General features: G+C 41.6%; 1 protein-coding gene across 4 annotated transcripts in view; it reads right to left on the minus strand.

The window, feature by feature from the left end:
- Window positions 1–14,492, minus strand: part of arap2 (ArfGAP with RhoGAP domain, ankyrin repeat and PH domain 2) — a 179,478-nt gene that overhangs the window by 148,788 nt on the left and 16,198 nt on the right. Inside the window, exon 1 of one of the 4 annotated variants that reach the window (XM_007889087.2) lies at window positions 4,037–4,059. The exons of the other annotated variants lie outside the window; for them this stretch is intronic. The gene's annotated coding sequence lies outside the window, so the exon portion shown is untranslated. Of the gene's footprint in view, window positions 1–4,036; window positions 4,060–14,492 lie in introns of those variants that run through there. 4 annotated transcript variants of the gene reach the window in all.

Raw genomic sequence — 14,492 nt, forward strand, 5'->3', positions numbered from 1 at the left:
TAGAATCTTTATAAATCAGTAGTTGTCGGGGCTTTTGATACTATAAAGAGAAGACATGGCTGTGCACACGCGTGAGAGCGAGCATGCCTCCCTCCGCTCAATTGCTTCACCAGACGCACCTATGCACACAACAACAAGCATTTATATAGCGCCCTTCACTCCAGATGGCACACAGGCGAGAGGGACAAGCAGAGAGCGACAAATGTACAGTTGGTACACCAGAACGTCGCCGAGAGAAAAAGAGAACCTAATCTGCGAGATAAGCAACCATTTATTGCATAAACACCAATTTCATTGTTTTTGTATCAGAGTATTTTATTGTTTATCGGTTAAAAATGAAAATCAGAAACCCCAGTTTTAATGATTGTCAGACAGCTTTACTTTTTTTGTTGTTTTCCCCACTCTTGTTTTCCACCACCATTCCTCTCAGCTCCACCTCACAGTTCTGTCATTTCCTGGTTTCATTCTCCCTACTTCTCTGCTCACGCCTTCTCCTCCCGCCCGAAAGGTGCGGTGTTCCTCAGGGCACTACCCTCTCGCTCAGTGATGTCATCTGCAAGCATGGGGTTAACTTCCCCATGTATGCAGATGGCACCCATCTCTATGTCTTTGCTTCCACCCATGATTCCGGCATCCCTGCCGACCCTGTTCGACCCTGAGCTGTCCTTTCTTTTGTTCGACCCTGAGCTGTCCTTTCTCCCTCACATCCGCACTACAACTGGCACCGCCTTCCATCACCTTCGGAACATCGCCAGACTACGGCACTACCTCACCCCTCACGCTGCTGAAACCCTGGTCCACGCCTTTGTCACCTCAAGGCTGGACTATGGGAACTCTCTCCTCGCCGGCCTTCCCGCCACCTCCCTCCACAAGCTGCAGGTCATTCAGAACTCTGCAGCTCGTGTACTGTCCCGCACCAGGCTTCGGGACCACATCACTCCCACCCTCGCTCACCTCCACTGGCTCCCCATCCCCCAGAGGATCGAATTCAAGATCCTCATCTTCACCTACAAGGCCATTCACGGCCTCGCTCCCTCCTACCTCTCTGACCTACTATCCCCCTACCTACCTGCCCGTACCCTCCGTTCCTCTGGCTCTGGTCTGCTCCACGTCCCCCGCCCCAACCGCCCTACCATCGGTGGTCGGGCCTTCAGCCTCTCAGCCCCGAGGCTCTGGAACTCCATTCCCCAGTGCCTTCGCCGCCTCCTCCCTTTCCTCCTTCAAGGCCGGTCTCAAAACCTTTCTCTTTGACCGTGCCTTCAGCTCCCCTCTCGACTCTCTTCCCCCTCCTCGCTCTCTCCCTTCCCTCCCCTCACCCTGACCATTTCCCCCCTCCTTGCTCCCTCCCTTCCCTCACCCTGACCATTTCCCCCCTGCTCGGGTCATGACCCAACTGTGCAGCGCCTTGGGACGTCCTCCTGACGTGAAAGGCGCTTTATAAATGGAATCTTGTTGTTGTTGTTGTTGTTGCCTTGACTAGTTGTCTGTCGGACATCAAGTCCTGGATGAGAACCAATTTTCTTCAGTTGAATGTCAGCAAGACAGGCATCCTCCTTCTTGGCTCCAGTCAACACCTTCTCACCTCAGATGCTGATAGCATCAAACTACACAATGCACACTTAAGCTCACAGAGCGAGTGCAAAACCTCAGTGTTATGTTTGACTCTCAACTGTGCTTTAAACCCTACATCCGTACTCTGACCTCTCCTCTCAGGCAGCCGAGACCATTATTCATCCAGGCAACTCTGTGGAAGCTAAACTTTGCAACTCTTCCCTCCACCAAGAACTCTGCAGCTCCTGTCCTCTCCCGCACCACTTCCACGAGCCAATCACCCCCATCCTTGTCTGGCTCCACTGGCTCCCCATTCCCCAGAGGATAGAATTCAACATCCTCGTACTTTTAAAGCCTTCCAACGTCTTGCTCCACCCTACCTTTGCAACCTTACCAACCTGCCCGCTACCTACACTCAGCATGCACTGGCCTGCTTCACATCACCCGCCCTGCCAGCCCCACCATCGGTGGTTGGGCTTTGAGCCTATCTGCCCCCACTGTCTGGAACGCCATTCAGGAATCCCTTCACCTCACTCCTTCCCTCACCGCTTCGAGGTCTGTCTTAAGACCTTTCTCTTTGACTACTATTTTGACCATGAGTCATTAGCTCACTTATGTAGCATATTGTGATAATCTTTCGAATTATTCACAAAGAATATTTTAATTTTTTTAAAAACCTCTACATATTACTGTTCCAAAGACACAGACTGTCATTAGCGTTTGCAAAAGATCACTTTCTCTTTCAGGTGCTATTTTTTGAAATGGGTAAAATCGTATCAGCCTGTAACCTGAAAGTATATCTGACATAGTGAATAAAATGTCCCACTGCAGGTCAGTATGTGTGGCTTTACACTAATACAACACTGAACTATACTGTACAAACTAGCTCTGGTATGAGATTTTTGTGAAGTTCTCTGGCATTGTGTGCCATGCACACTATCACCAGGTCCAAATTAGGTGTGGTGTAGTTTTGTGGTAAAATGAATATTCTATTTTTATTCACTTCCACCTGTAATGTTCTTCCGTGTATGATAAAATACTTCCTAGAAGTTTCACAAGCACGCCAGATGCCTTGGTGCTCCCTTACTGCTGCGAATGATAAAAACTTCAACCTACTCCAGAGCAGAGGGAGCACAAAAGAATAAAGAGCCAATTAACCCAGTAAAACAGGTGGAGATTTAGTGGATAAAACAGATCCGTGAAAGAAAAAACATCAAAAATAAAATGGGCACACTACTGAGCCACTGTGAGTGACTCAATGTGCGTGGAATATCGATGTGTTTACACTAGCACTGGATCCATTCCTATCTCCCGATGAGCATGTTCACACATTCCAAGAGTGAGTAGACATCAAGAATTATTCAACTGCCTCAGGGTCTTTAGGGGCAGTGACACAGCACCTTCAGTAAGCCTATCATTAGAATCCACTGCATCTCTAAAAATGATTCACTCTCATGGCGTTTTGTGATCATTTAAGTCCTTCCTTCCCCAATCTATTCTTTGGAACCGCAAAACAAAATGGAGGGAAAAGAAACTTAACTTGTTTTGCTCATTTGCTTTTTTAATGTTGTGTGTATGAAACCAGCTAAGGGCTAATTATCAAACTGTAGAAGACACTAAACCTGACCAGATAAGTGCATCACCACATTCCACACATCCTTTAAAGTGTAAATAAAGACAAGCAGTGACTAAGGTAGTTGCATGAAAGCCCAGCACACTGAACAAAAAAACATACACACTTTGTCACTAATACAGTATCAAGCATCAAAACTACAGTGTAGCATAATAATAATCCTTCCATTTGCATAGCGCCTCATCACATCTTCGAGATATCTCAAAGCACTTCACAGAATATAGTGTAAAGTGAATTTACTGTATGCTTTGTGAGTGGAACGTGGCAGCCAATTTCACACAGCTGTGTCAAACATATAGTCTTGGATTGAGTGACCAAATTTATTCATTTTAAAATTTATTTGGAGGACGACAGTTTGGAGTTTTTTATTGTTTGGAGGACAGCAATTTTTGTACTCATAAATGACTGTTTGTTTCCTAGAACAAACCACTCCAATTTGAGATGAAGACTTTTCTATCTGGATGAAAAAAATCCCAAATCCTAAAGGTGTTGTATATTACCCCAAACATTACATAATGAGAAACTGACAAAGCATAAATTATTTGATCCTTTATTCACACAATAATAATCCTTGCATCTGATATATAATGCCTTATCACATAGTTGAGAACAAAACAAAATGCTTTGTAGAACATGCTTTAAAGTGAATTGACTGTATATTTTGTGGGCGAAATGCGGCAGCCAATTATACAAAGACTGCCCACAATCAGTCATGGATTGAGTGACCAATTTTTTATTTCTTTTAATTTTTAAGGGATTATTAACCCCGGAAAGCCATTAGCACAATCGACTAACAACCGGGTTCCCACTTACTGCTTAGTAAACAGAGGCGTGTGGAGTAATGAATCTTACCCAATGTTTCATTCACCCTGCCCAGGAAGCAAACCCAGGTCTTCTCGTTTGCGAGGCAATGCTCTAATTAATATTCTACAATACAAAGAGATATTATTCTCCCTCCCACACCACCCAACATTTCAAGACCAACAACTTGCACTTATTGTGTATAGCGCCTTTCATGTAGTTAACCATCTCAAAGTGCTTTAGATAGTTGGGAAAAAGGCTATTTTTTTTCAAAGAACTAACATCTACTAGCACGTGCGTTCCTCACATTGGGGAAATGAGTTGTAAAGCTGCAGTGGTTCTAATGTGAATTCCCAGTGCTGCTGTAAATAAAAAAAATGCAACACAAACACGGCAGTTTTTACAGCAGGAGGCTGTAGCCACTATTGCAGAACCACTTCCTTAAGCGGTTCTGCAATAACTTTTTGATCCCCAGTTGTGAAACCCAAATGAAGAATGGGATACAACCGAGCTTGTAAGTATTAGGAACAACAAGATAACAGACAAGTCCAATAGGGACTAAGCTCTGTCAAGTTTGGGCTTTAAAAACCAAGACATTGTAAGAAAAAAAACTTTTATAGCACATATATCACATAGAAACATTTCAAGCATTTCACATGCAGTGACTGGTTTTGTAGACAAATAGGGAAGCTATTTACACCAGATGGTCCTGCAAACTGCCACATGAGGCAAATGACCAATTAATCTGGAGGACTGTTGGGTAATTTATTTCTCTTTTTATAAAGTATTATGGATACAGTGGAAGCCGATTAAACCGGACACATTGAGGCTGGCCGTTTTGTCCGGCTTAATAATAATAATAATCCTTGCATTTGATATAACGCCTTGTCACGTCTTCGAGACGTCTCAAAGCGCTTCACAGGATACAATGTAAAGTGAATTGACTGTATATTTTGTGGACGAAACACGGCAGCCAATTGCGCACAGCAGTGTCCCACAAACAGTCGTGGATTAAGTGACCAAATTTTTTTAATAAAAAAACGGTATCTGAGGGTAACCAAGGTTCCATTACCTATTCCCACCCAACAGAGGAGTGGTGGCACCTCCTCCCTCCTATTGCCGTTCCCACGGGACAGGAAGGGGACCAATTGCCAGTGCCTGCGAGGTGATTGACAGTCTTGGAGCAGCTTGAGAATGGATGGGCTCCATTCCAGCTGTCAGTCAATCACAGTTTGACTCCTCTCATCTCAATCCCAGAGCCGGTCATCGCTGAATGGAGCCGATCGAGACATCGAAGTCGCGAGTGCGTTCATCCAGCAGCGACTAGCGCCACATTTTGTCCAGAGTAACCGGATTGCTGTACGAATTAACCGGCATATTTAAAACGGGTAAGAATGCAAATGAATGGGGGCTGAGGGTTTCGTCCAATTTACCCGGCATCCGAGATTAACCGGTGTCTGGTGAAAGCGATTTCCACTGAATTTAACTTCCATCTGAAACAGGCAGACAGTCCATCGATTTAATATCTGATCTAAGGGCATCCTCCTTGATGATACAATATTCCACTACAACAAAACAACTTGCAATTACAGTATATAGCATCCCTTCAAAGAGGACAATGTCTCAAAGAGCACTTAAACTACTACTTGTACTGCACTGGAGCGCAAGCCTAGAATAAAAGCTCTAAACACAGGGCTTGAACACACAACGTTCTGACCCAGAGGCAAGAATGTCACAAACTGCCTTAAACTGACCTTCTTGGAGGAAGGGAGGCAGATAGGTAAGGATACTCACAGTTGTGATAGAGTGGGGATGAATCAATCAATAAAGAATAAATAAGATGATTACAGCATAGTAAAAATGAAGAGTGTGTAAGATGATAAAGGCACAGTTCAGAGAAGTACTGAGCATAAAACAGAAAGACAGGAAAAATTTAAAGGTATAAAGGAGGTGAGAGGCATGGGAAGAAACAAACAAAAAATTCTATCAAAGTGTATAGGAGGTGATGGAGCAGCTTTCCCCATATATTATAATAACATAATAATAATTATTAACCTGAGCTGCTTGGAAACAGCTTTTAGCAATAAAAATATGGAAATTCGATTGAAATCAGAGGAGAAAGGAGCCAAAAATGTTGATAGATGAAGGATTAAGCGTGTAGCCACCAAAGGTAAAAAGATGGTAGCAGTTGGCTAAAGTTACAAATAAGAAATTGTGTCTTTGGGGAACAAAATCAATGGAACAGTTTTAAATCTAAATCGGTAGAAACGTGGGTGGGGGTGGAAACCTTATCAAAAGGATCACTGAACACAACCTAATACTGAAACCTCAAAACATCAGCTAGAAGCAGCAACAGCTTAATCATGGGCATGACAGATTCTGCAGAATACGCTTACATTAACGCTACAAAAACAACTAACAAGGGATTGGTTCATAACTGAATTTGTCAGAACGTTCAGTGCTAGTTCTCTTTTGCAGCTCCCCATTATGTCCATTCTTTCAATACGGGTCTACAGGCCGAGTGTCAGCACATTCACCCATTGCAACACTGAAGAGCCAAATCTTTCATTCTCACAAAACACACAAGAAACATATGCACACACACACACACACACATTTTCCAGGAAAGATCATACATATAGGAGGGAGAAGGAAAAGAGGGAGAAGGAGGAAAAGGGGTGTTGTAGGGCTGAGGACTTGTGTGGAATAGAAACACTGACACAGACAAGTTGAGCCGCATGGTGTTTTTGGCGCTGGATCATTCTATGTGATTCTATATCAACCCAACCTCACCCCTCACTCACCCAGAGTCAAAATCCACATAGGCTCTGTTTTGGCTGGTCTTGATTATAATAATAATAATAATAATCCTTGCATTTGATATAGCGCTTTTCATGTCTTCTAGACGTCCCAAAGCGTTTCACAGAATAATAATAATAATCCTTGCATTTGATATAGCGCTTTTCACGTCGGGAGGACGTCCCAAAGCGCTTCACAGAAGACACTGTAAAGTGAATTGACTGTATATTTGTGGGCGAACGCGGCAGCCAATTGCGCACAGCAATGTTCCACAAACAGTCATGGATTGAAAATGACCAATTTATTATTGTTTTTTTGGGGAGGGATTATTATTAGGCGTGTGGAGTAAGGAAAGTTGCCCAAGGTTTCGCCCTGTCTGGAATTGAACTCAGGTTTTTCACTAGTGCAGGCTCAACCTTGTGAGTCAGACAGATTCTAGCTGAAAATACCATGCCTCATAGTCACTTCATAGCATTTGTTTGCATAATGATTGAGTTCATACTTTTCTTTCTTAAAATTCAGGAAACGATGGAGGACATTGCATACTTTGGTGACAAATATGGTCTACACTTCCTTGAATTACTTGATTCCATCTCAGAGAAACAAATATTCACAATCACTTCTGATCAACAGTTCCAAAGTATAAAAAAAGCGATCAAGGAGTACCCAATGTCAGGAAGTGCACAGGGTTGATACCTCCCTTGATAATATTTAAGAATTATAGACGTTTCAGTAACACATACTTTTGCTTTAATTTCCTTGTGATTTTACAAAATCCATGTTGCGAATTTAGAGAGTTCAGTTTTAAACTAGAACGATGCAATTTCAGACCCACGCTGTGCTTTAATTGTAGTATGGAGATGCTCACTGAAATAATTTAACTCAAGCCGAAAATGTACAAAATCATATTAAATTTGCCTACAAAAGGCCACGATCAATTTTATCCTGTAGCTCAGTGGTTAGAGCACTGGCCTCGCAAGCGAGAGACCTGGGTTCTATTCCCAGCAGAGCGAAATGTTGGGCAAGTTTCCTTACTCCAAGCCTCTGTTTACCGAGCAGTAAGCAGGAACTCGGTTGTTAGTCGATTAGCGAATCTTTTTCTGGGGTTAATGAATAATGAACAAAAAAAATGGTCACTCAATCCACAACTGGAGTCCTGCAGCTCAGTGGTTAGAGCACTCGCCTTGCAAGTGAGACACCTGGGTTCAATTCCAGGCAGGGCAAAACCTTGGGCAAGTTTCCTTACTCCACACGCCTAATAATAATCCCTCCCCCAAAAAATTGGTCATTTTCAATCCACGACTGTTTGTGGGACACTGCTGTGTGTAATTGGCTGCCACGTTTCGCCCACAAAATAAACCATCAATTCATTTTACAGTATATTTTGTGAAGCGCTTTGAGGCGACTCAAAGACATGATAAGGCTCTATATCAATTGTCAGGATTATTATTATTATCTGGGGCACTGGTGGCCATGACACCAGGAAGAAATCCCTTTACTTTGAATTGTGCCACGGGGACCTTTAACACCCACCTGAAAACGGAAACAAGTACAGTTCTCGGTTTAATGTCTCACAGCACCTCTGACAATGCAGCATGACATTTGAGAGTTAGCCTTAGGAACTCTAAGTCTGACAATGAACCCACAACCTTTAGACTCAGAGACAAGGTTGATATCTTAATAACAAAATAGACCTGGCTTTCTGTACCCCCACCCCCACACAGTCACTGAAATTCGAGAGCCTCATGGCTACTTTTATAAAAGGTTAGTTTTGTCCTATGAGGGTAAAAAGAACTTCAAAACCAATACATATATGCAACTTACTTTATTCATCAAATTACATTACACAATTATTTTCTCACAAACCCCAAATTTCATAATTCTTATCAATAGATTTTTTTCAGTTACCAGAGGACTTCATTACTGCCACAACACAGCAGCCACAGATTTACGTTGATCGATCGATGTAAGATATAACCAAACAGCAAAATGAAGATTGAGACAATTTCTGTACTTCAATCGGCTTTATTTCTACAAGCAACAATAAATATCTGCTATTTGGAAGTTCAACATGTACTGCATGCAGACTCCCACAGATACACAGGCACAATAGTTTACAACAATTCCCTGTGAAGAACTTTGAGACATTTGAAGTTAGAGGCACAATACAAAGTCCAAGGATTATTATTTTTACCAACTTTAAAATGAACATACAGTACAGTACAAAGCAATGCACTTCAGAGGCCTAAGTTGTGAAACTTTTTATATGCACTGATGTATACAAACAAGGGAATCAGAAACTAACATTACATTATCTCAGTCAAATTTGTGACTAAGACAATTGTTTCGAGAGGCCTAAAAGCCTGAAATGCACAACCAGATTCAAGTCCACATTTAAATGTTAGCAACAAAACCCCTTAAGTCATTTTGTTTTCTGATCATCATTATCTGCCAACACCCTCACATCAGACTGAAACTGCCACTTGTTCGTGGACATTTTTACTTAATGTCACTTCATATGTTGTCATACCTGCACAATACACACTGGAAGTATATTGTGAAGCTCAGCACCATCCAATTTTGGGGATTCCAACTGAAGAATTCAGGTTGCAGGTTGTGCGTAGAATATTATGAAGGAATCCAGGACATGAGCATCAGATTTCTGCACTGATGACTGAACTTTGAAACTAGTCCAACCAGCTCGGGGCTATGATAAATTGACTAGGACTTTTCCAAAACAATTTGTGGCAGATTACAAGCGTGAGTGGAATGGAAGATCTTCGCAACCCAGAAAAAGATGACACTTTCAGTCAGTTCAGGATTGAATAATGTCCTATAACAAATACACCCAGAACTAGGATAGGACTAAATTCAGCAAGAATGATCTGTGTTATCTGGTTCAATTTCCACACAATGCCAACCCCCTAAAAAGAATATCTCAGAAAAAGGAAATCCCCTTTCTAAAAAAATGTTTTTCCCTTTTGTGGTTTCTTCAATGCATACCTAATATTCTTGTGGGTAATAATAAAATAATTTTGAATTCTTGCATTTGATATAGCATTTTTCAGGTCAGTGGGACTACTCAAAGCAATACACAGGATATATTTTACTATGAAGTTTAATAACTGTGTCATTTTTAGGCAAACATGACAGCCAATTTGCTCACAACATCCCACAAACAGCCATGAAGTGAATGATCAATTTTATTCGGGGATTACTGGCCAGAACATTGTAAGAACTCCCTACTCTTTTCAAATAGTGCACTGCAGGATGGCCCTGCAGTGTTCCCACCAACACTGAACTGCAGCATCAGCCTAGACTATGAGTTCAAAGTCCTGACTCATAAGACTTGAACCCACTGCAACCTTCCGACTCAGAGGCAAGAAGGCTATAGACTGAGCTGGGCTTAAACAGCAAGTGTTAATGACAAGTCAAGTTACTAGTAAGAAGAAATACCATCATTTGTGATTTCCCCTGTGTTATTAACCTCCAGATATTGGTTATTCTTCCTCAATATTCAACATGAGTCACAATATACCAGCATTAGTTTGGAAGTCCCAGTACTGCATCAACCAATTCAGCTCTCAGGTTCCTGTCAACTCACTCTGCACAATCCATTCAATTCAGTCACCTTCTCATTCCCCGTCACAATAACTAATCCAAATTGTATTGTCCAACCCTCTGCAAAATCTTATAAACTCAAATATGTTGGGAGATTAATAAAAAAATCTTATATTAAAATGCACAGGTGCAAGAGCCAAGGCTTGGGGACTCCAGAGTGTGCGTTCGGGTACTGCTGGAGTCTAAAACCGCATAGCTTGCCATTGATAGTGCTGTCTGCTGCTTGTCCAGCTGGGACCAGGCTACCGGTTAGGGCTTTGGCTTGCAGGGTTACCAGGATTTCAGTGGGGGACCCTCTGCCCCCAGGGATTGGGCTGCCCTTACAGGTCCTGCCAATGATCCTGTGCTGTCATCAGCAGTGCCCTGGAATACTGCGGAACTGAAATACCGAGACTGCCACAGAGGGCTGGCTTGAATATAATATTCTGTTCCCAGGCATGTCACCTTGGAGCCAGTTCAGCTCCAAGCAGACCCTGCTTACCTCCCCCCCAAGGAGGATAGTCACTAATTAGTTTGAAGGAAGTCTATGTGGAGTCCTGTAGCTCAGTGGTTAAAGCACTCGCTTTGCAAGTGAGAGACCTGAGTACAATTCCAGGCAGGGCGAAACCTTGGGCAAGTTTCCTTACTCCACACGCCTAATAATAATCCCTCCAAAAAACAAAACAATAATAAATTGGTCATTTTCAATCCATGACTGTTTGTGGGACATTGCTGTGCGCAATTGGCTGCCTCATTCGCCCACAAATATACAGTGAATTCACTTTACAGTATATTCTGTGAAACGTTTTGGGACATCCAGAAGACGTGAAAAGCGCTATATCAAATGCAAGGATTATTATTATTATTATTTCAGTGAAGTATTTATTTGAAACAATAACAATGTTGTCCTTTGATTTTGCAAAAACAGTTGCCAAGTTCATAGAACAAGCACAGTACCCACCAATAATCAGCATCTTATCTACGTTGATGCCTCCTATATCTAAGAGGGGAAGGCACTGCTACATCTCCCTCTTTCCAACAAAATCTCAATGAAATTTGCTCGAGTTACTTTTTTTTTCCAACCAAGCAGGTTTGAGTATAATGCTGGTGTAATGCCATATAATGCAGTTCCTCAGGATGAGGCATTAAACCGAGGTCCCATCTGCATGTTCAGGTGAACGCTAAAGATCCCATGGCACTATTCAAAGGGAGTTTCTTCCGGTGTCCTGGCCAACAATCTCCCAAATAAAATTGCTTACTCAATTGGTTGTTTATGGGTTACTACTATGAGCAAATTGGCTGCCAAGCCACTAAGCTTTACGGTAAAGCAGTTGGTGAAACAACATGAAAAGTCCTCCAGACATGAAGAGCTCTAAATGTACATAAATTATTACTTAACCAACTACATGCCACACTGCACAGCGAGATCAGATACTTATAGCCTTTTTAATTTGGTCAGACAGGTTTCTATTCTCATACGGAACTCATCATCATACTAAAATGTCTCCAAACCAAACCACTGAATGTTTCGTAGATATTGTTTTCCTGTCTGACATGAAGTGCTAATTTTCTTTCTGGAGGAACATATCCTGCTTACCCAGAGAATTTTGTTGGAGATAAGCAGGATTCAAGGCTTGGGGACCACAGAATGTGCACTGAGATACTAATCATACTTTACACAGCTGGCCTTACAAACACACATAGCAAGTACCTTCACCACCGGAGTCAACAAAATGATATTGTACAAAATGAAATATGTCTGTAAGTACGGTGACATGGGACAAAGTAAATTCAGAACAGCTTCAATATATGTCAGGACACAGAGGTGAAGCCCTATAAAATGCCTGACTTAACTGAAATTGAGAGTATACTACACTATACCGGGTTTATGAAATGCAACATCTAAACTGGGACTCTGGCCACGATTTGCGATCTTCTCTTTTGCAAATTAAAAACCAAGAGTAAGTTGAAAAAAAGACAATATTACTTGCCAGGCCAGGCCCTCTCCAACTTTCTAAAATTGATTTTAGTTTAAAGAAAATAAATCAATTATATTTAATGGGTATAAAACGATTTCTCCATAATCAAAAGGCAAAGTACTGCAGCGACTTCTGGATTTCTCCATAAAGTTCAGGAATAGTGATTTCTATATTTAACAAGACACAATGCCAATTCAACATTGAGGCAGTAAACAACATGTCACTGACAGACTTGGCAGACCCAATTACTCCCCCAGTCAGCTCTCAGGCAGAGCCAATTCAATAATATTTTGCCAACATCCCAGGGCTGGTCTCAACTGACTGACAAATAACAATAGGAGTTACTGTACAAAGAGACCATATGAGGTGCTTGAATCACTGTAAGAGACAGAATATTTTTGCAGAAATCTTGGGGTAGGGGATTTACCAGATTCTTGTTTAAGCTTAATTGGCACAGCTTTTGGTAGAAGTTTGTCACCTTCTTCCCTCTCACCACCAACCCCCCCACCCCCACCACCTCCCTTGCACCAATTGCTCTATGGGAGGTAAGGGAAGAATATGTTATCATCTTCAGTGTCACTTGAGGCTTGTTAACCATATATCCATGTCATCCAGTTCAGCATCCAAGCTCTTGAGTCAGCTGGAGACGTATCTTACAACCTGCACATCAATTTGTCAACTCACAACTCCCCACCCCATATATACACACATACTCTCCATCATTTGTACAGTGAAAACTAATAGCCTTTCCTCATAACAGACACTGATGCCCAAGAATCATTCTGGCCATTATTCTTTGAACTTTATACATATCAATGGCCTTTTTAAAGGCAAGTGCCCAAACTGCACACACAATTCTACTTACTCATTGATTGTAAGACCAATTGTTTTAGAATGTAAGAGAATGTAGAATTGCAGAAAATTACTAATTTCAGCCTTATTATTATTATTACAATGAATTAGGATTTGGATTCAGGAATTTTATGTGGGACCTTAAAATGTTAAGATAAAATATTTTAATTATAGTAATAATTGCATTTGATATAGCACGGTATCACATCTTCGAGACGTCTCAAAGCACTTCATAGAATATACTGTAAAGTGAACTGACTGTATACTTTGTGGGTGAAACATGGCAGACAATCACACACAGCAGTGTCCTATAAACAGTCAAGGATTGAAGAGACCAATTTTTTTTAAAAAAAGAAATTATTACCCCGGAAAGCAATCCGCCAATCGACTAACAACCGGGATCCTACTTACTGCTAGGTAAACAGAGGTGTGTGGAGTAAGGAAACATTTTCACCCTGCCAGGAATCAAACCCTGGTCTCCTGCTTGCAAAGCGTGTGCTCTAACCACTGAACCATAGGACTCCAAAGTCTTATAGACTAGGGCTTTGGTGAAATTTCAGGTCTCTAAGTATCCTTCAGCGCTTTGAGACATCCTCCCAACGTGAAAGGCGCTTTACAAATGTAATTGGTTATTATCTTAACTGAACTTAACTGAACAAACCAAAATCTCCAGAGTATCTCTCTTTCAATGCTAAACTTTGAGCACTCTCTCACTTGTATGTACATACAGGAAATCACATGGAGAGCAAAACATAGCAAAGTATATCTTCAGGCAAAGTGTACAATGATCTAAGAACAATTTGGTAGCATTACAAATTGTAACACATCAAGGTCAAAAATGTAATACGATATAATCTCAAGATTCTGGCATCATGCAATCCCAAATTTGATAGAAGCCTCTTTACTCGCCCACAAAATATAGTCAATTAACTTTACACTCTGCGAAATGCTTTGCGATGTCTAGTAGACGTGATAAGACGCTATATCAAATGCAAGGATATGTATCATTATTATTACTCACTCTCAGACATTTATTGCACTTACCAGTCAAGATCCATCTACACATGAATCACCTGGAATGTGTAACAAAACAGATATAGTGGGACGTTCTCCAACAGCGAACGTAGATGCAAAAGCCAATCCACTCAAAATGCTGCTATGCTTGGCTTACTCCCACTACAGATCATACTCACTCAAGATAAATTCTGGCTCAGCATGGGATATAATAATAGGAGTTCAAAATCCTCAGCCTAATTCTCCACTATTATAATTGGACA

This window comes from Callorhinchus milii, unplaced genomic scaffold (assembly GCF_018977255.1).
Source record: "Callorhinchus milii isolate IMCB2004 unplaced genomic scaffold, IMCB_Cmil_1.0 Scaffold1, whole genome shotgun sequence".
NCBI classification, from domain to species: Eukaryota; Metazoa; Chordata; class Chondrichthyes; order Chimaeriformes; family Callorhinchidae; genus Callorhinchus; species Callorhinchus milii.